We start from the raw sequence: 22661 nt of genomic DNA, 5'->3' as shown, positions 1-22661 counted from the left end.
CCTCTCCACTCGGCTCACCGGCCGCCAGTCAGAGCCCGCGCCGCCGTCTCTCGCGAACCAATCCCGGAGGGGAGCGCTTGGCAGGCTGTCATCGGCCGAGCAGCCAATGACAAAAACGGAGCGGTGACGTCATCGAGCATGGCAACGGGGCAGGCTGCGGGCGCTGGGCGCGGGCGGGCGAGCGGGCGCCGAGCGGCCGCTGGGGGGAGGTCGCCAGGCGGGGCCCGGGCCGGCTGTTTGTTTAACCCCGGAAGACCCAACCATTACGGAAACGGAGATTAAGATGGAGAAAGGCGGGCGAAGCTGTTTGGTGCGTGCTGGGGTGTGTGTGTCAGTGGCATCTGTCATGTTTTAATTGTAGGCAATGAAGCCCGCGGAGGCGGTGTAAATATTTTTTTTTATGCGAGTGCTGTAGTTACTAGCAAATCAGTCAAGCTGAAGCACCGATTATCTAACCAGGCATGAGTGATGTCTGAAGGCAAAGCTCAGTGTCCCGTTACGTTGCACTTCTATTGCAGAAATCCGCATTGGCATTACCACACACACACACACACAAAAGGAAATTATTTCTAATCAGTCCTGTGGGAACTGAACATCATCCGCACAGAGTTCACTTCGCCCTGCCCAGAGCTGTCTCCACACTGAAAGCTCCTGAGGTTTGGTGTGGCCCTTCGATGTGGGCAGCCAGATTCTCTGTGGTCGTCACAGGGCGCCAGGCACCGTGTGCCTGCGGCCCCCGGCTGCAGAGGTGGTGGTGCTCCTGGAGGTTTGGATGCTCCTTTGCCTCTAATTTCAATAGGAAGCCCAAATGCCCTGCAGTACCATCTCACTGCATCATTCTGAATTAAATATGGTCCTTGTCGTGCTTTATATATGATACATCAAAGGTTAAAGGAATTCATCAAGGTCACATAGAGGTGAAAGGAGTTACCTAGAGTCACAAAGGGGTTTTGTGTCCCAAAACTGATCTCTGGGCTTCTTCAGTCACGGGACAATCTTCCTTTCAGTAACTGAGCCAGCTGACCAAAGGCTGGAGCTCAGCTTGCCAGCAGTCCGTGCCTGAGAGATGATCACAGTGTTGATAAAGGCAAAACTTATACAGCTGACAACAATACCTTTGAATTTTGTCCAAATTGTAGCTCCTTTGAGTCTGCTCTTGTGCACAGCGAAATGAAAGGAGAAGGGTAGAGGTGAGCAGGAGAGACCTGTGGGGACTGGAGAAAGGTGTTGTAGAAGAAAACAATGATAGAAGTGATGCTTTTGGCAAAAGAAAAAATGGAGGAAGTCTGGAAAGAGACACTGAAGATAGAAGGGTAAAAGAGAACAGAAGCCCCTAGTGCAGAAATCAAGAATACTTTCCTGTGCTTTCCCCCAAATCCTAATACCAGTTACGCCATTTGTGGCAATACACTGTTAATTAGAACCTAAACCAGTACGTGTAACCTGTGCATCAAAAAGTGCTTGTGGCCACCCTGCTAACATCTCCTATACAACTAAGCACATTCACGATTATTTTCCAGTTGTTTTTTCATGAATGCGTCAAGATGGACACACAGAAGTTCTGCTTATCTTAACTAAAGCAGTTCATTTTCCTTCCAGGTGTAAGCAAATCTGAGTGGAAGCAGGCAAGAATGCCTTGGCAGAGGTTTGTGGTGGCCAGTAGGGTTTGCTGCAGAGTAAAAAGCCCTTCTCTGTGGCCTTGCTATCTTTTTGGACAGTGCTTTTAGCTAATGGAGAAGCATAGAGGTTACACTGAGCTTGAGTACACTGAGAGATGGGGTGAACAGCCCACTTACAAAGTGGAAGATGTTGCCCTGCTTGCTATGGCAGTTCTGTAAGTGAAACCCTTAATATGCTTGTTGTTCATTAAAGGTGTGGTTGAGGAGGCAGACACTGATCTGAGCAGCAGCCTGGACTCAGGATGGAAGAGAATTTAATCTTTCATGCCTCCAGGAGAGCTATCCCTCTGAGTCAGAAGGAGAAAAGTCCAGCCCCAGTCTGATGGGAGTCCTTCACATCTCCAGGTACCTACAACAAACAAACAAGCCAGCCCACTGCGCTCCCCCTGCTACAAACTCACCTCTGATTTAGCCAGGTACTCTGCTGAAACTTCTTAATATTATTTCCCAGGTGACAAAAGCAGTGGCACAAACCTTCACAGCATCAGAGCTGCCTGCCCCTTCTCTCCCAGTCTGTGGCGCGTCTCTCAGCCATCCAAAGACCAGACAAGCCACCGTCAGACTAGCTGTTAGCATAGTATGATGTAAGCTCGCCCAAGCTTCTTCTGTACTGAGAGCTCACAGGCAGCCCGAGGAGCTTGAATGCAAAAATGGATCCCCCAGCACTGTCTGTAGCCAGCTGTCTGTAGGAAAACCACAGAGATTATGACAAAAGGGCAGTAACATCTGCCGAGTTATTTAAAATGGAAGCAAGTATCTCTATTGAACAACAAACTGTTTTGCGGCTGGTAAATAGTATATACTCTAAAATGTCCCTTGGGGTGAGGAAGGAAGGATGAGAGAACTTCTTTTAATTATCTTGTACATGTTCTGACTTAATTCTCAGGAAATTAAGCTCCAAGGAGGCTAGAGATGGCAGATGCAAGACCATTGTCTGTGATCGTCTCTGGCCTGGGGATGTCAACAGAGCCAATGGAGTTCATTCCCAGAAGAGCTGTGGAAGCACCCGTCTGTGGGGGGACCTGGGCAGTTGTCCTCCAGGTGGCATTTCCCCCCGGCTTTGAAAATAACCTCTTCCTCAAGACACCAGCATGATACTGGATAGTCCTGCTGGAGATGCTGCCACCTCTGTTGGAAAACTTCCATCCCCATCACTTGCCTTCATGAAAGCATCCATGAGATATTTTTTTTTTTGTCATAAAAAGAAGCTCTTCAAATTCGTTGCCTAAATCTCTTGAAGTAATTGCACCGTGCTTATCCATGGCATTGCTTATTTTGGGCACAGGAGTACATGCTGTTGGGACGTCTATCTGTATATCAACCCCAAAGTTGCTGGGTTTCGGTGAAGGCTGCAGGCTATTTCTGGGTTTGCTGTAACACTTGCCACCCATTATTACAAAAGGCCCTTGCTGAACTTGATTTCAGTATCCTCATTGCTTCATAGTCACAGTACCTAAGTGATAGAGAAGAGGCAAGTTCACTTAGTGGATCAGACTAATTAAGTACTTGTGTTAATTTTTAATAAGTGGAACAGAATGTTTTTATGGGTTGAAGGTTGAGGCTGACTGCTATGGAGTTTTCTCACAGCAGTCAAAAAAGTTTGGCAGGCAAACCTGTTGAAAAGCTGGAATTAATGCCTGTAGGTGGCATAAATGCAGCATGTAATTGCAATGCTACAACTCATCTGCAGCATTTAGTCTGTTTGGCAGCTCAGTAGGTTTGCAGTAAGGTTGAAGCCAGATTATTTTTCTGTACTTAGACCAGAGTACTTATTAGAGAATATCCCAAGATTTTTTTATATATAAAGCATATTAAACATCTATTTGGTTTTGCTTGGAAGTGACAAATGTTAGTTTTCTTCCTCTCTTTTCTTGAAAAACTTTTGAGTGCCAGCAAAATAAATCAACCTTTATTGCACTCCCTATCACAAACTTGAGTCACAAAGTAGGAAAAATCCATTTTTCTTACAACCCAAACCAAGCAAACCTTCAACTTGTACCTGGGGTGTTGATCAGCATCCACTGGATGAGCTGCTGACCCACACTGAAGTATCCCAAGAGTATTGGCAAATGACTCCAGCTGATGCAGTTTGTCTGAAAGCGACATTGTCCTGAAGATACGAACCTCTTCCAAGGTATTCCAGGACAGTTCTTTTCTGCTGCCATTCAGTCAGTTGTGGATTATTCTTGACAGGAGTAAGGAGGCACTAAAGACTAATCAAACAGCACACATTCTTCATAGCTAGAACACAGAACCAGCACAAGTCACCTTTGACAAGGCTTTGTTGCCAATTACGAAAATCAAATACGTAGGATTTTCTTTAGAGTAAGAATAAGCGCATCCACAGATAACTGCATGTACAGTCTGTGTTAATAAAACAAGAAAAATGTAATATTCTCATTGCTGTTTGGAGAATTGCTGTAGACTGTATCAGGCACTATCATTTCTAGGCACAGCTATAATGGTCGTGGTTGCCTGAACAACTTTATTACTCTTGTCATGTCTAAGAACTTTTAAGCACACATACAAATGATTATTTTTTTTTCCCAAGGAAAATAATAGAAAAATCTTCACATTATGTCTTTTTACATTTTTGGCCTGTTTCCTCTCCGTGTCCCAGTTTTGCCATCTCCTAAATAATGTCAGACTTGCTTTGCAGGAATGTTGAAAGGTTTTAATAATAGATAGGAAGCTTGTTGAGATCCTTGGCTGGAGGATGCTCTGTAAATATGAAATGTTATGGTTAATAATGCAGATCTAAGTTATGACATGAATTACAAAGGTGCCATGAGGCAATCCCAGAGCTTTCCAAGCAGGCTCTGTGGTATAAAATACGCCTGAAATTTATTTTTGTGCTCTGGGTAGAAAACCTTGTGTTCATTGAGCACTGGCATGAAGTTTATACGCTGCAGGGCAAGTTCAGTACAAAACCGAGTGATCTTTAAACTAGCAGTTTAGGAAGAGCTGACTACTGAAACAGGTTGTGATCAGCTTCAATTAGTTAGTGACAGATGTCTTCGTTTTAGGCAAAGAACTGATTTAGGCATGAGGGTGCCAGCTTGAAACACAAAGTCCCTTCTGTGCACTGTCAAAGATTTGCTAGTCACCTTGAGGAAGTCATTTAATTTTACTGTTTTTTGAGTTCTTATTCTGAAGAGAAAAAAAAACCATGAGTTGGAAAAGAGGATTTTCCCTTCTTCCCAAGGGTGTTATGAGGATAACCACATTAATTAGTTGCCTGCTTAGAGGTGAGTGTAATAAGACGGAGTAGCTAGAACATAGCTCTTCCTTATCTCTGCTAACCAGTCCTGGTCAGTATCATGTCAACTAAATTGATTTTTACAGAAGGTGATTAAACACGATTAAATGTCTATGTTAAAACCAATGCTAAGATTAGCTTTATTGAACTGAGATCAAAATGGTGATAGATTCTGAGGTCCTTTTATTAAAAAGGTGTTAATAGGATACATGCAGAGATGACAGAACAATTTCCTTTCCCACAAACCGACCATTATCTGTAAAGCTAAAAGATTAGAGTTCTTTTTTAAAGTACAAAGCAGTATTTTTTTTTTTTTTTAAAGTGTTAATGATCCCTGTCTTTAGCTAACTTGTTAACATTCCTTTAGCAGCTTTACCAGTTTCTGCTGTTCAGCTTAAGGTTTTTATTTTCTTGTTGCAGTATGTAAAGAATTTTTGGACAGATTTTACAATTCGCTTAAAAGAAATTCAGATCTCGCTGTGGACACCATAGCTGGTCAGCAGCTGTGGAGATGCAAAAGGAAAAGAACAGCATCTGGAACCATTCTCCTTTGTTTTAAGTTCTGAGAAAGTCCTAGTTAAATGACAGAATTTGTGTTCAATAAAAATCTCTGTCCATCTGCACTCATGGGCATTAATTCAAATCCAGTAATGACAATAATAATGATAATTATGAGTAACAGAGGACAGTCCTGTGGCCTGTGTGAAGTGAATTTGTAAGATCTGTGTTTTATTTTTGGCGTATATGGCTGCATGTTGCTGGACTGCTATTGAAATCTGTGGGACTCTTTCCAGCAGCTTCCCTGGTCATTGGCTGGGGCCCTAAACGGCCTGTTAAAACAGGGGAAAATTAACATAATTGTTGGCAGCTCATCAGCTGATGACTGAATAGATACACTGAAATCCCCTTCCACCTTTCCAGACCAAAACTGGGAAAGGCCAGGGGTGCAGAGGAGGGAGGATGCGGTGGTGCTCACAAACTACACTGTTCTTCTAAGTCTTAGTGACCCCTTGAGGGCTTCAGACGTGTTTTAGGCGCCCAGTATTTTTTACTGTGTGATGCTCTGTTTTTCCTGGGAGCCGGTATCTCTCTCTAAAAGAATATCTCTCATTTCTGTGGAAAGCTACACATATTTACGGAGACTCAAAGACTTCTCGTTCAGGGCAGACCTGGGGTCCCAGCAGTTGGGGCACATCATATTGACTGATCCTACCACAGGAACTTTGTGCAGATAGGCGGTTTGCATTGTAAAGTCTCTCCACGCTGTGATGTTAAACAGTCATGCTGGAGGAACTCCTCACATCTTTGGAAGCAGGAGGGGAATCCTTGAGGTCTTCACAGGAGGGGAATCCCTGAGGTATTCGCAGAAGGGTTGCTGCAGAAGACACATTGTTTTCTGGTAGCTCATAAGGGACAAGTCCCACTCCACCAAGAAGCAGGTTTTAGGCCAAATTCAGCAGACTCATCTGCAGTGCCGATCTCTTCCATGGGCCTACCCTTTGAAGAAAAGCATACACTGGATTTTCAGCTCTGGATTTTCCCAGGTTATCATTTGGGGATTTCCCTGGCCTGTTCTCATGCCTTGAGCTTATTCCTCTGGGTGCTGTTCAACCACAGAGCAAAAAGACTAGATCTGCTCAAAGAACTTATAGTCATAATAAAAATGAGAAGTGAAGAAATGAGCCAAACCAACAGGAATTCCCTGGGGTGCATAGAAACAGTGAATCAACCTGGTCAGAAGATATGCAGAGGTTTCAGCAGATCAGCATCCTCTCCCTGTGCTAAAGACTGCTTATCCACCGTGAGTCCTGGTGGGACAGGTCAGATGGGTAGAGGTGGAAGACTCTCATCCTGGATTTAGAACCAGGGGTGGTCTGTTTGCCTTCTCTACACTGTAGAAGTAGTACTTTCTATACACTAGAAAAGCTAGTAGGAAAACCCACTGCTTTCAGTGGATGCATTCTACCATGAAGAGGAGTGCTTCATTGGTGTATCACCTTACTCATTAATTAGTTTAATTGTACATTCATTATATTTATTCATGTGACAGACCAACACAATCCAAGGCTTACCTTCAGGATTTATTATAGGTACAGAATTAAACAGAACATTGCCAAATAGTAATAACATAATTCAGTATCACCTGGAAAGTCCATTAGTTGCACATTATCAACATCCTTTATGAGCGTATCTGACACTGCAGTGCCCTCTGCTCTGCATGTGTTTTACCCCATGGAAAAGGGAGTCCCATGATCTTGGCAAGTGGCTTGTGGCAGTCAGCTTCCCTGACTTTTGGGTGCCTTCTACTCCCATGGGCTTCTAGGAGTGTGAAAACATTCCTGACTTTGCAGCATTCCCTCTCTGTTGTTGTGTCATTAACTCCCTGTCCTGTGTTTTTCAGTTCTGCTACTGTGGAGCCACCACTAACATACCCACAAAAATCGTTGCTGGACTCAGTTGCACTGTGGGTGCCCACATGCCACTGCCAAAGGTCAGTGAAAAGTTGAAGGTGACAGATATTAGTGAGTTTAGATAGGTATGTTGAGGTTTTAAAGCAAATTGCTGGGCTTTGGGGGTCTCACATCTATCCTTCTGTGTCCCTGCCTGCAGATTCTTTCCATCCTTTAGCCTTTCGAAACCTAAGCAGAAAGGGAAAGAAATAGTTCTGTACTCACTCACTCACTCTTCTCGTCTCCTTACAGCTTAGGCCAGGAAAAGTAAAGAGTTTGGGTCTTTCTTCCTAGCCAGAGCGGTCTTTGTTGGAGGCCTGTCCGGATGACTCACGCGTGTGGATGGGCACTTTCCCAGCTCTGCAGTGAAGGAGGAGCAGTGTTGACTCCTTCAGAGAGAGGTTGCTTGTTCAAGTTGAGCAGCTGTTAACAAAGACTGCAGAGTTTTAAATAACCCGAATAAATGAAATCTTTTCTCCCTCTTCAGTTAATCAGGCCTTGCTTTCTCTGTATGTCAAAAACCTGTTTGCTTTCCTCTTGCACAGACATTTTTTCACGGCAGATGAAAGCTGAATGTAGGACATAAACAGCCAGTCCATGGACTGAATGAAGCCTCATTTAGCAGTGGCTTCAGGTCTTGTGGATCTGCTGCTTTTGTCCTGGTAAAGTGCAAGGGTTGGCATAAGCTTTTCTCATGGCTGGACAGTTCTCGTGATTCATTCTCCTGTGTGATTTCTCTGGCGTCTAGTAAGATTTATTCTACAGCCTTTCTCTTGGAGAGGGGAAGGCTTGGACAACCCAAACCATGGGGAAAGAATTGAGACCGAGGAGCTGCTACCGTCATCTCTAGAGATGTCATGGACTGTCAAAGCCCTGGTCCTTGGCTTCAAATACTTGGAGCTGCAGACAGGTCACTGAAGGGCACAGGACTGCAAGCCCATGTCATCTGGGGTGCAGCAACTGCACTCCCTGACCCTGCCACCCCTGTGTTACAGCAGTCGCTCCGCAGCATTTGCATGAACTGGGTGGTTTTTTTCCTCTCCGGCAGCTCAGAGAAGTTAAGGACAATGTGAAATTTTATGTGCTCTTTAAAGCATCTCTCACATTCTTTCCTCTTGCAGAAAGGAAACTGGACTTAAAATACATGGAGCTTTCCAGGAGGATGAGAGAGACTGAGCTCTGGAAGTACTGACAGGCTGGGGGAAAGTGAGCAGGGCCTGTATGGAGAAAGCAGAGCTTGTGAGCCTGATTAAGGGGGCTAGTCCCAAAGTGTACATGTGGAAACCTCACTTCAGACCTTTGGTTGACACCAGTACCAACTCCATATTGATCACAGACACTGTCTAAAGGCACGGTTGGGGTTTTTACTAGGAATTGCTTTTGTAGCATCCTAGCAGTGCAAGACATTTTTCAAGCACCTTCAGAAAAGGTTATTAACAGACATACACTCATTAATTATTTACCTTGCAATAGGTGAGCAGAGGTCCTAGTATGCCAAGACCTATACATATGCGCACTGGATGGACACATGCACACAGAGAAGCTGGTTTGCTACGTTATTCTCTGAAGACACAGTGTAAATAAAGCCACAGAGGAAACCTGTGAAGAAATGAAAGTGCTCTGCCCTATTACCAGTGAAGTCAAGGGTCTCCTGCTGATGTTACTGAAAGAAGAATTAGCCATAGGGTATTCCTGCAGCATGTGGTACTATGGAATGGAGATAGGGAAGGAGGGAAGTGCCAAAACACAATGGAGGTGAAACTCGTGTGCCCTGTCTTAGCTGCCTGAAGCACAAGGTCCAGGTCTGAGCTAGTTCACATATGGCAGAAATAGGCATCTCAAGAGGCGCTTTCAAGCCCATCAGTTTTCAGAGTGCTGGCCAGTCCCTCACTCGCCAAGATCTCACCTTCACACATGTAGTCTAGCACAGATGGATCCTATCCTACGTTCTCTGTTGCTTTTTCTCTCTCTTTCAGCACAGGTAAGCAAGTGAGTAGCAGTACAGATAAAAACCGCAGCTATTAGTCAGAAAGTGCTAACCAAAACGAACCAGCCTAAAGCCTGTGTTGCTAGGAAACAATCTGCCTCTTACTATGCATGGCTACCGTTTGTGTGCATCCACTCTTCCGATTTTCTTTATGTCAGACCCAGTAAGAAATTTCCACTACAAGTTGGCACAGAATCCAGTCCTCTCCAGGTCCCATGATAGTTTAATTTAACCTCAGGCTGCTGGTCCAAGTGGCTTCAGTTACTTTGTTTTAGTGTGCCAGAAACCTGGCAGAATTCACATGCCTGTTTTGGAAATGCACATGGGCATATACAAACAGGGACAGCTGAGCTCAGCAGGACATAGTGGTGGGTGCTGCCTTCTGGCTTTTCAGCCTCTCCTGGAGGTTTCCTCCCTTCAGTGATGCTGTTGCTTCTTATCTGTCTTAAGGAACTAACCTGCCTGCTTGTGACTATCTGACCAGATCCAGAGGCAAACCCAGGCAAAAAAAAATAATTCCTGCTAAAACTATTTTTCTCAGGATGAGCTACACTGATAGAACTACCTTCAACCTGCGTTTTAAGTCAATGCTAGGGAACTCTATTGATTTACTATATTTGAATTTAAGTCAGTGTAGCTAAATCAATAACCAACCAGAGCAGAGATTAGGTTCCCCATTGATTTTAAGTGAGCCTGACACCGGTAGAGTTTGTAATTTACAAGCACAAGATAACTTGATGTGAGGCAGCTTTAAATCTCTCTGGCCACATTACATGAGCTGCACCTGAGCTCTGCAAAGATTTAGGCTGGGACTTGGAGGAGGGTTTCCAATGATGCATTCCTAGTGTGCCTGCTTCCCAATGTGATTCTATCAGAAAACTGAAATTGAGCAAAAATCATGGGTGTTGCTTTTTTTTTTTTTTTTTTTTTTTTTTTTTTTTGGGGGGTGTGTGGGTGTGGGTGGGGTGTATTATGTAAAGCATGTCATTATGCTTATCAGGGTTAGGAAAGGGCTCTGCCTGCAGTGCCATCAGCAGTATGGGAGTGCCATAATCTTGGTTCAGGCAGGGAAAGGAGAGCATTAACCAGCAGAAGTCGCAGTCTAAGCACTAGCTGCTAACACTGATCAGCAGGAGCCAGAAATGACATCACCTTATAATCTCATATGGAGGTGTTTGGCGTCAGCTGCAAATTCCACAGGCAGCTCCTTGGCCATAAATCCATCTTGGCTTTCCTGAAGGCTCTTGCCTTTCATCTTAGCAGTGAAGGAAGGAGGCAGGGTCCCAGTGGATAACTCTATCCATTACACATTACTGAATAAGGCAGAATCCTGGAAAAAACAGACATGAGAGAGTGTTTTTCAAAAATCTGAATGTAGGGCACAACAACGGACAGAATTAAAGTGTTTCACCTTGTACTTATAATCTTATAATGGATGGGAGAGCGAGTCAGTATGGCACAAATCATAGAAACATAGAATGGTTGGTGTGGGAAGGGTTCTTAAAGGCCATCTGGTTCCACCCCTGTGCCAGGGGCAGGGTCACCTCCCACCAGCCCATGTTGCTCCCAGCCCCGTCCAGCCTGGCCTTGAGCACCCCCGGGGATGGGGCACCCACAGCTGCTCTGGGCAGCCTCTGCCAGCACCTCACCGCCACCCTCACAGTAAAGAATTTCTTCCCAGTATCCAATCTAAATCTCCCCTCTTTCAGGTTAAAGCCATTCCCCCTTGTCCTGTCGCTGCAGGCCCCTGTAAAACGTCCCTCCCCAGCTTTCTTGCCGGCCCCTTTAGGTACTGGGAGCTGCTCCAAGGTCTCCCCGGAGCCGGCTCTGCTCCAGGCTGAACCACCCCAGCTCTCCCAGCCTGGCCTCACAGCAGAGGGGCTCCAGCCCCCCGAGCATCTCCACGGCCTCCTCTGGGCTCACCCCAACAGGTCCGTGTCCTTTTGACGTTGGGGACCCCAGAGCTGGACGCAGCGCTGCAGGGGGGTCTCACAAGAACTGGGCAGAGGGCAGAATCGCCTCTCTTGCCCTGCTGGTCACATGTATTTACATGTCCCCTTGTGGGGATTATACCAAAATCCATAGATCTTTGCTGTTTGGGAATAAATCTTAAACAAGCCTGCATTTGCCTTTGCTTGCTGTCTTTGTAGCAATTTGCCACGTATATGCAGCCTAGTGCAACTGAAAAAAAAACTTGTTATAAATAAAAATATAAGCTTTCAGCCTTTAGACCTACTCTAGGCCTACTCTAAGTGCATCTCTTCCCACCTTGGTATATTATACTTTGCCAAAATTTATAGATCTCCAAGGGCTTTACTACCTCCTTTTACTCTGCTAAACTGATGTTTTAGGAATATTTCAATAGAATTTGAGCTCTTCACTCTTATTGTTGCTGTAGCATTCTTTAAATCCCTTGAAATCAGGGATTTATACAATGGATGGCAACACAACCAGAAAATCTCACTACTCCAGGACATTCTGCTCATTTAAAGGAATTATCTGACATCTATACAGTTAATGCCTGTGAGCTTAATTTTAAGTACTGAAAAGGAAGGCACAGGAAGATCAGCAGAAGGCCGTGGTACAACTCATAAAAGGAAAGCAGCGGGCTGGTTTTTTTGTGTTTCTACCCCAAAAAAGCCCCCGTCTCCCCGTGGGAGTGAGCAGAATTCCTTCCAATCCCACCAGAAAGGAACGTGCCATCTCCCATCATGGGTTGCACTGCCCAGGCACCCTCATACTGGGAAAGGTGTGGGTGACAGCAAGGCAGGTTATGACACACTGAGTCCTGAGGGAACAGCTTCAGCCTTGACAGGCAGAATCTGAGCTGGTCCCAAAGCCTGAGACTGGCAGCAGACCCCTTAAAGGCAGGAAGGAACCTTCCTCTGGTAACTTGACCCATCCTGGAGAAAGAGACCTACTTTCTACTAGCTGGAGAAGCAAAATAAAACAAGATGCAGTACTTGGGGGGAAAAAAAGGTAGTTCACTCATTGGATGCTCTTGAAATACACCATTCTTTCTGTACCTCAGTGCCACATCAAACACCAGTAGAAAAAGAACCCAGATAGCACTTGGTTAAATATAATGGTAAAAATGGTAAAAAGCAAACTTTTGGTTTTTGTTACAAATGAATAAATGCCTGAAAGTTCACGTCTGAACCTTGGCAGCCTTGTCTTGTCTGGAAAACCTGGTCTTGAATCACTTGACTGAGCACACATCTCTAGTTCAGTCGTTTGGGATGCCCAGCTGGGCTGTGGATGTGCACCTCCTGGAGGTCCTGTCTCATATTTGCCCACACTGGGTGTCTCAGCTGAGAGAGTTGGAAATGGCTCTTAGTCTATGTGTTGAAGTCACCAAATCAAACCTGTCTTGTTTGGTTTTGCAGTGAATTTTCAGTATTTCCTGTCACAAACATAGGTAGACAGATAGATGGATGGATAACTGTATATACATACACACACATATATATATATATGTAAGTTAATTGGGTACATCTGCTTTAAAAAAGGGAGTGGTGAATGACATGAAAATTAATCTGTCAAATGTGGTTGAAATGCTCTGATGAGCAGGTAAAGACTTTTGATAGATTTTGCACTAATGCACTATATTTTTACTACAAACCAGTTGGATTATCCTTATTGAAGGGCTTGAATCCACCTGCCCACCAGTGCAGTCCTTGTACAAGGTTGCATTCTTAGGGGAAATACTCTGGTCTTACAGAAGGGAGAGGAAGTTCCTGGATATCAGGAGATAAGTTATTGTAGGCCATTAGAAAATCAAGACCCTTGAAACTATAGTCTCTGTTGATGTAATTCTGTTGACTTCAGCTGCAACTCATTTGTCTTTTGGTTTTATTGAATTCACTTGTAGCTCAGCAATCGAAATCTCCGTAAGATTGTTCTTTCAGTTAGGGGTCTTCTAGTCTTTTCAGGTCTCCCAAGCTTATGTGGGCCTAGAAAAGATCACAACTCTGTTGAACTGAAAAGAACTTAAAAATGCAGCTTTCTCCTCTCTGAGAAAGGGACTATGGAAGCAATCTTTCACGTAACATAAAACTTTCATTTCTAGGTATTCTCAAGAGAAACAAAGTGAGAGCTAGAACCACCAAGAGGCACCAGGTTTCTTCTATTTATTCACTGATTATCAGTTATTAATTCATCTACCTTCCTGATGAGATCTTCCTCCACCTTCAGATGAGGTGGCTGGATCTCAGAGCTGAGATCTCCGTTTCACAGCAGGCCATATGCTGGTGGCCAGGCCAGCTCTGGAGGAGGTGTGCCAAATCAGGTCCTGAGGTGGTGCTCAACCAGCTACTACATCAGCGATCTGCTGCTTGCCTCCTCCATGAAAATGGCAGCACAACCCCATGACAATACTCCTAATATCCATGTTTTAGAGGGGGTGGGGTAGAAATTCATTATCAACCAAACCATGTAATTCAGTCTTCATGCTGGTAAAGACAGTCTGGGAGAGGAATGGTTCCTTCTGCATCAGAAATGAACCAAGAACCTGCCTTAGTATTAACGTTGCTTGTCTTTCAGATGTGCTCTGTTGCAGAAGTTGAGCTGTGTCCTTCATCCCTTCCACCTTGTTAAGATTTTCTGGAACTTCATAAAAGCATGGAGTATCAACTCTCGGGATGTGGCCAAACACACCTTACTTGAAACCTTCCTGTCTACCCCCAGTTTCCTCCCAGGTACATCTGGATAGGATATTCTGCATTTCCTATCCAAAACTACCATATTATTTTGCAGTGAGGTCTACAACTATGTACAGAATACACAGATTTGTATTTCATTGCCAAAGCACTCCAATAAATGGATTAAGCTATGTTGCCTAAAGTTGGAAAAGTACTAGAGTTTTCCTTGTGGCCAAGACTCTCTCTCTGTTTAACATATATGTAAACATATATATATATATATATTTAGATCCTGGTTCAATACCTCTTGTCTGCTCAGCTCTGACTTATTTGCCTGTGGAGTGACCCATGGAGCCAGGTGTGCAGGTAAGGATAGACTCGTGATTGCCATGAGTCAAATGAGCTCAGCAGAGCCCGAACAATTTCCATCATCCCGTGGCTTGGTGGGGGTTCCTATGCAAAACTACTTAGAGGGAGAGGCACTCGAGTCACATCGATGCCTAAGTAGCTATTTTAAAATTAGGAAGGAAAATACTCTGAACAAAACATGGGAGTGGAAATGTTTTGTGTACCAAGCAGGAGTCCTGCACCTGATTAACTGATGCAGAAATCACTGCTACCAGCCCACAGTGTACTGAAACTGTCTTGTTCTGTAAGTCGACATTTGCTGATGCCAGCAAACTCAGCAGCCCAAAAAAGCTATTTTTTCCCTACTGCTGAGACCACTATTTTATAAGCTCTGGCAGAAGAGGTGCCTTCTGTCTCCCAACATCACATGCCAAGAGAAAGCCTTTTGTCCACCTACAATAGAGCTAGTGGCAGAGAAGGAAGTTGTGAAACACTAGTTAGTGTTGGTGGCAAGTGAGTCGTAAAGGAGGCTTCTGCCAAAAGGACACAGGCTGGGATCTGACCTCCCTTTCTGTGCTCATAGCTAGTGTGTATAGGTGAAGCTGTCTCTTGTAGGGAGCGCTGGAGGTGGGCTGTGTGCTGAGCTGAGCCAAGAACTCCTTGGAAGTGAACAGCATTGTCAGTGCTGGGGCAGAGATCCGGGTCTGCGTTGGAAACACGGACAATGCTTCCCCTCAGTCTTTCCACTGAGGGATTTCTGCCACATGGGCAATTGCCATGCATCTCAGAATGCAGCTATGAAATTGGTACAGCCATCCCAAATTCAATAATAACCTGGAGGAGAGGGGCAAGAGCGGGAGGGTGGGACTGAGCAGCTTTCAGGCTGGCCAAATTTGGCATACTTTTTATTTGCTAAAATCTACCTTCTTAATAGTCCTTGCTTGTGCCTGCCCTCTCTTTTTGAGCAACATCGGCTCCAGAGTGTCAGAGCAGCAGGATGAGGTGCCTCTGGGTGTTGGATATGTGTTGTATTGGTCCCCTCCGAAGCCCAGCAGCTCCTCTCCCCCACCATTGCCCATGCTCAATGCATCTAGATCTGGTGGGACACCAATGAGGTGGTCCTCGGTGTCTGCTATGGGAGGTGCAAGGCAGAAGAGGGTGCAGTGGGATATTGCCTGATAGCACAGTGTGTGCGGACATGAAGGACCTGCTCCCTCCCTGCTAAGGGGCACTCGCTGTTTCCTCCCTGCTAGAAGCTGCGCAGGGCCATAGGCACATGTCAGAGCATTACTGATTACTCTCAGGGTGAATCTTCAGACAGTTTTTTACAAGCCCAAGGGCTCAGCAACATATTTTTAAAGTGGAATCTGCAATTTTGGCATTTCCACGTGCCTCTGGGAACCAGGAATTTTAACTGCAGCAGTGCCAACTCCATCCAGCCTTAAACAACCCTACAACTGCTTGACTCAGCTCTTTTCACACCTAAATCACACTCTCGTTGTTGGCTCTCATCCTCAGAAGACATTTCACTGCAATAGCATTTTCAAAGATGCTCCTTGAATTTGGCTGTTAATTTTGCATTTGTGGCATGTGAATTAAATGGCCAGATTCTGCAAGCCTGAAGCAACTTGAATGTGCCCATGACTCTTGTTCTTGCCAAATATTTGTTCTTGAAGGTAGAGTCAAACACACCCATGCTGTGGTTGATCGTGACCTGATTATGTTGCTGTGAAGTCAAAGGGTGGCTGTGAGGGGAAAGCAGCTCTTTAAAACCATTTTCATCAAATTCCGAGCAGTCTTTGGGAGCGAGACAGCTGTTAGATGCATTGTGGGCACTGAGATGGGAATTCCTGCCTGTTTAATCAGGCAGCCATCTGCAGCGGGCAAAACCGACCCCAGCAAGTCAAGCAGTGGAAAGCTGCACCTGCAAGCTGTGTGTGCACCTGTTGTGCAGTTGGGAAGAAAAACCCCACACGTTTAAAGTCTCACTCAAACAAATGAAACCTGAAGTATGGAACCTGTATGGAGGTTAAACAGCAACAGCTCCATCGTGGACCATCTTGCACACTCAGCTGAGAGAGAAATCCGTGCATTGTGGTGAGGAGCCATCTGCGCTTAGGAAAATTTCTGAATGTCGGTAAAAATGACAACTCTCTGTTAAAAGTTCTGTAGCTGGGTTATCATGCTCACTGCTTGAAGTTCTGGACCATTAGCTTGAAGGATATTACAGCGATGCCTTTGGATTATTGCCTGTGAGGGTTCAGCAGGGAGCTGAGGCAGTGAAGTGCCCACAGAGCCCTGGTGAAGAGGCAGTAGCGAACCCCACCATCTGTGTTTAGCTCAGGCACTGTAAGCAAACATTAAACAAGTGCTTTGCATCAATACACACACGTATTTCAGCCTGCCGGTTGGAAACAGCCTGTATTGCACATGCGGGCAGGCAGGCAGCATGACGTTGAAGGGCAGCCCCCTCCACCAGCTGCCCGCACCAATTCGCATCAGGCAGTTGATGCCCAGCTTTTACTGTCAGACCTGAGCCTATCCACCTGACAGTTGATTGCTGTCATTCCAGGACTCGATGAATAAAGTTTAAGTCACCCACTTCTGCTCGAGATGGATTTTATGCAGTCATAAACTGGATGACACCAAACTGGTATGCCGAAGGATCATACTGCCACCCAGATCTTGACAGGCTGGAGAAATGGGCCAACAGGAACCTCATGAAGTTCAGCAGGAAGTGCAAAGTCTGCACATAGGCAGGAACAACCCCAGGCACCAGTATATGCTGGGGGCCACCCATCTGGAAAGCAGCTTGGCAGAAGAGGACCTTGATGGACACCAAATTGAACGTGAGCCAGCACAGTGCCCTTGCAGCAAAGAAGGCAAGTGGTCTCCTGGGCTGCCTTAGGCAAATTGTTACCAGCAGGCTGAGGGCGGTGATCCTTCCCCTCTACTCTGTTTTTGTGAGACCCCATCTGGAATACTTTGTCCAGTTTTGGGCTCTCCAGTACAAGAGAGATGTGGACATACTGCAGAGATCCTGTGAAAGACCATGAACATCATTAAGGATATGGACCATCTCTCCTATGAGTAAAGTCTGAGAGAGCTGGGACTGTTCAGCCTGGAGAAGAGAGGGCTCAGGGGGATCTTATCAGTGTATATAAATACCTAAAGGGAGAGTGCAAAAAGGATGGAGCAAGGCTCTTTTCAGTGGTGCCCAGTGACAGGACCAGAGGCAATGGGTACAAACTGCATCATGGGAGGTTCCCTGTGAACATCAGGAAACACTTTTCAAATGTGAAGAAGACTGAGCGCTGGGACGGGTTGCCCAAGGAGGTTGTGGAGTCTCTATCCTTGAAGGTATTAAAAAGCTGTCTGGACATAGTCCTGGGCAACTGGTTCTCGGTGGCCCTGCTTGAGCAGGGGGCTGGACCAGATGAGCTCCAGAGCTCCCTTCCAATCTCAGCCTTTCTGCTATTCTGAGATATTGTTTCTTGATGAAATACAGGATCTTGGCTACAGGCACGACTATCCATTTTCCCAAGCGTCAAGCAAGAATGTTGCAAAGTAAACAAAGCCAAATGGTGTGCAGACATAGCCAAAATTAAATTTAAAGTAGCAAAATGATTGACGACCCTCTTTGGATTAATCACCTACCTCTGGTCAAGGCCATCGCAAGTGCAGGTTTTATTTAGAGCTTTTAAAAATAGGGTCGCAAAAAAGAAAGTTCATTTACCAAAGTAATCATTCTGTGAGATGATAATTGCTTTGGTAGGTTTTTTTGTTTTCCATTAAAAATATTCTTAGAAAGAAAGATGACTTCTTTATACAGAGAAAAAGGTAGTTTTTCTTCATGTAAATGAAACATTAACATTTTTGAAGGGTTTCTACAACCCACCCAAAGTTTTGCAGGGAAATACAAACCAAAATGCAATTATACATATTTAAAATACCTCACTATGTTGCCCTCTTAAATTGATTCTTGTTTTACTACTTACAAATCACAGCTGTGTTGAGATAAAGACCAGGTTTTTTTCAGCAGACATACAGAATGCAAAGAGCAATATATGGCTGAAATCCTATACGATGATGCATTTTCAAGCCTCTGTGAGGAAAGAAGGAAATACAAGTCCTCCTTCCTGCATCAGAAATGTCAGAGTGAGATTTCATGGCCTGTATGTGACACAGGGTGCCTGGCACTGTTCCTCATGGCTCTCAGATCTGCAGATCCCTCTGTTCACCACAGACACGTGGTCAGTTAAGGACTCACAGAGTCAAAGGAATTGGGCAAGTTCATACTAAGAAGTAATTGTCACTTTGTAATGAGCATAGCCAAGCAGCAAAAGGCAATTTTAAGGGTGAGAGGTAATCATGGTGCCTTGAAGTTAAATAGCACTAACAATATTGTTTAGATGGATATGGGGAGAGTTCAAAGAAGTGATCAGTGGGAATGAAAAGAATCTGGAAGCCCACCTTTCCTGCTCCCAGACATCGCTACCTTATTTTGCATGTCCCATTTCTCTACTCTCTCTGTGCTCAAAACCAGATTCCTGGTCCCAGAGGCCAGGGCTGTGCCATAGCTTAGATGCTGTGCTGTCCTCTGGCTGCAATGTGCGGGCTCCCTCCGTTTGCCTCCATTTCCATGCTATAAAGGCAGAATTACACGGGGATGGATCTCATCTGCATAACGAAGAGCTCATTCCCAGCACAGAAGGCCACAGAGCAGATTTCCTCTCTCCATGATCCTAATTAGCCATCTGTGGTGTGCAGCTGGAAGGGGGCTTGGCTTAGCCAGCGGAGCGGGAAAGGGGCAGCCGGAGAATGATTCCCCCAATCTAGGCTCGATGGCATTTCTGTTCACATCAGAGCAGAGCCTGCCCGCTGCTGCGGGTTCCAGTAACGCAGCTGCAGACCAGCAACAGGAAGGCTGAGACCCTCCCTTTCCCATGCCAGTTATGCAGAAGATGGAAAAATCAGAGTTGTTTGAGAAAATCCCCTCTGGAGAAGTGGCCTTTGGCTCATCCATTACCTAAAGGGCATCTGGCAATCTGCTGCATCTGCGTGGCAACCTGTGCAAGCAGAGCAGTCACCTCGCAACTGGCCGGGGGGTGGAGGATGGCTCTGGGGCACCGGATCAGGCCATGAGGGTCCAGAGATGCGCCTGCTGCATCTAAGATATGTTTCCAGTCTGAAGAAGTGTGGCCAGCAGGTCAGGGAGGTGATTCTGCTCCTCTGCTCAGCTCTGATGAGACTCCCCCTGCAGCACTGCATCCAGCTCTGGGGTCCCCAGTGCAAGACATGGACCTGTTGGAGTGAGTCCAGAGGAGGCCACAAAAATGGTCAGAGGCCTGGAGCACCTCTCCTGTGAGGAAAGGCTGGGAGAGTTGGGATTTTTCAGTCTGGGGAAGAGAAGGCTCCAGGGAGAACTTATTGTGGCCTTCCAATAAGGCCCATTCAAAAATCCCCCTTCAAGGGGGGTTATAAGAAAGATCACAGAATCATTTAGGATGGAAAACGATTTAAGGCCATCGAGTCCAACCATTAACCCAGCACTGCCAAGCCCACCACTAAACCATGTCCCCAAGCACCACATCTACGTGTCTTTTAAACACCCTCAGGGATGGTGACTCCACCACCTCCCTGGGAAGCCTTTCTAGATGGGGACAAACTTTTTAGCAGGACCTGTAGCCATAGGACAAGGAGTAACGGCCATGAACTAAAAGACAGTAGATTTAGACTAGATATAAGGAAGAAATTCTTTTAGGATGGGAGTGGTGAAACACTGGCACAGGTTACCTGCCCAGAGAGGTGGTAGATGCTCCATCCCTGGAAACATTCAAGGCCAGGTTGGACGGGGCTCTGAGCAGCCTGGTCTAGTTGAAGATGTCCCTGCTTAATGCAGGGGGCTTGGGCTAGATGAGCTTTAAAGGTCCCTGCCAACACAAACTATTCTATGATTCTAAGTTAGAAATGAGATTACGAAGCCCTTTCTTTCATTCCTTGAAGGTGACCTGCCTTTTGGGGTGATTGCTAAAAAACAGCCATCAGGCAGGTCTGTGTTATTTTAAAAGGGCTACAGGGAGGCTACAGTGCTTATTTGTAAATTCAAAAGAAATCTTTCTGTGACATAAAATCATTGAAGCTAAGGAGATATTTTGTCATTGCTCTTTTGTTTTACATAATGCTTGCAGTCATGCCATGTTAATATCACTGGGTTAGCGTAAAAAGTGGAAAACTGCTATAAGTGTATAAAGTTATGAAGGCCAGTTGTGTAACTGAGAACAGATGAGAAAGTAAATGAAGCTGATCAGTTACGTGTCCATTATATCGAAATGTTTTTCTGGCTCAGAAGCTTCAAGTATCATTAGTGAAAGAAAGGACATTCTAGAACAAGTATGGTTTTTAATCTTGAATACTTAATACTACAAACAGAAGAGATTCTACTCCTGTCTCAAGGACAACTTGTGCTAAGACAGAAGTTTTATTTCAATTGCTGCTAAGCCAGCTATAAGAACAAGGCTCTAAATCCACTGCAGAAACTAGCAGCACTCGTTATGAAAGAACTAATTTCTTAAGTGGTCTTCAGATTTTCCCAGCTTTCAGTGATGGAAGCAACCTGCCCAGCTGGGAGATAACTGAGTAAGCGTCGTCATCCCTGTTGTAGCCATGTCAGCAGCAGAATCGTGACTTGGTTTACAATAGTCTCTGTCTCCTGGGCCCAGGACTTTGGTTTGATATGAATACTATTTGCACGGCCAAAAATAGAAAACCTGAACAATGGCTTTCTTTAACATTAAAAGTGCATGCATGCATTCATCCAGTCTTGGGAACCATCCTGGTTTTCATTCTGCAGTAGGACGGCACAATTTGTTGAAAAGGGCTTTACTTTAGCCCTTCATTTCCAGCCTTCAGTAATCTCAGTGGCTGGGTTTACTTTTTGCCTGTTTTTTTCCCCAGCTACTCAGTGGCCAACAGGAATCTGTAAGGGGATGAGCATTTCACAGCCCCCCAGATGACAACCCTTCCTGGGAAGACAGAGAGGGCTGTGCTCAGTGTCTGCCTCCGGCCGATGATTGTTGTTGGGTTTTAGCTGTTCCAAGGCAGGAGGCTTTTGCAGCCTCCTGGGAGCAAGATTTTGGAGCTCACTGAACAGGCCCACTCAAGACCTTCAAAATTCAGATTTCTAATGGAATGTTTTGGGGGGTTTTTTTGGACAAAAGAGGGCATCTTTTTTTGTTGAATGCTTGAACTGTAGAATTAGCTGGAATTCTTCAAGCACCAGACATTGTGATTAAGTCTTAAAAGCATCAAAACATTTAAAAATTTCAGAAAATAAGTAAAAAAAAAAAAGACTCTCAAAAAGTTTTCTGTGCATTTTTTCAAACTGGTTTACTATCAAGTAAATTCTTTTGCTAATCAATCTAATTTTTTTCTCTCCAGAAACACAAGCTCTGCCATAACTGGATGAGAGTAATGATTCCTCTGACCCAGCCACCTACCATCAGTGATGCCTAACAGCAGGTACAACAAAGGATGAAAGAAACTCTGAAGTTATTAAGGAACATTTTGACTACCATAATCAGCTTCTTTTTTAACCTCAGTCCCTATGCCTCTCAGATAAACACAGACAATCTTATCATATTGCTTATCTTACTGGTTTCTTGTTGCATGTCCAGCTGAGCTCCTTAAGCCTTCCCTTGGGAGCTGGTCCCTTTGCCATCGGCACTGCTGTTCTCTGAACTGTCTTCTGTTAAGCTCCACCTAAGTAGTGCCAATTTGCTTCTAGCTGAATTTCATAGTTTAGGTACACTCTCTTAACACCCTACTCTGTTTTTTCTACAGACTGTATATATTGTGTGTATATAGAAAGTCTATATGAAGGAGGGGAGGCCAGAAGCTCAGCTGGTTTTCAGCTAAAGTTTGGACAGTCTGAAAGGAGGTAGAAGAGATAGCGGGAAACTGGACTCAATTCCTCTGATCACCCTTTCAGACCCCTATAATTTGAAAGCAGTGCAGTTCTACTGATCATCACCAGCTCAGACTGAACATGTTCCTTCCGCAGGCAGGATAGAGGCAGCAGGGGCAGGCAGGGCTTACGGCAGGATGGGGAAGAAGAAATGCTGGGGAATGCCATGCTACAGCCAACACCTACCAGGCAGACGTGGGTTTGGGCAATGTTTAGAGAATCGGTGCTACCGTAGGGGCACCATGATGAGGAAATAAGGGATAACACAGAAGCACAAAAGCAGGGTGACATGCTGTAAGGCTGGCTCCTGCAAAGTAAGGTAACCAGCTAGG

The 22661-nt window shown here is 45.1% G+C and overlaps 1 long non-coding RNA gene across 1 annotated transcript; it reads left to right on the top strand.

The window, feature by feature from the left end:
* The first annotated feature begins 48 nt into the window (after positions 1–48).
* On the top strand, positions 49–3550 carry LOC121089184. Its single transcript, XR_005828148.1, has 3 exons — positions 49–310; positions 1873–2024; positions 2566–3550. It is a non-coding gene; the product is annotated as an uncharacterized LOC121089184 (long non-coding RNA).
* The last annotated feature ends 19111 nt before the right edge of the window (positions 3551–22661 follow it).

Source organism: Falco naumanni, chromosome 5 (assembly GCF_017639655.2).
Source record: "Falco naumanni isolate bFalNau1 chromosome 5, bFalNau1.pat, whole genome shotgun sequence".
In the NCBI taxonomy this organism is placed as follows: domain Eukaryota; kingdom Metazoa; phylum Chordata; class Aves; order Falconiformes; family Falconidae; genus Falco; species Falco naumanni.
The sequence above is the reverse complement of the archived record's forward strand: the minus strand, read 5'-3'. Positions and strand labels throughout refer to the sequence as shown.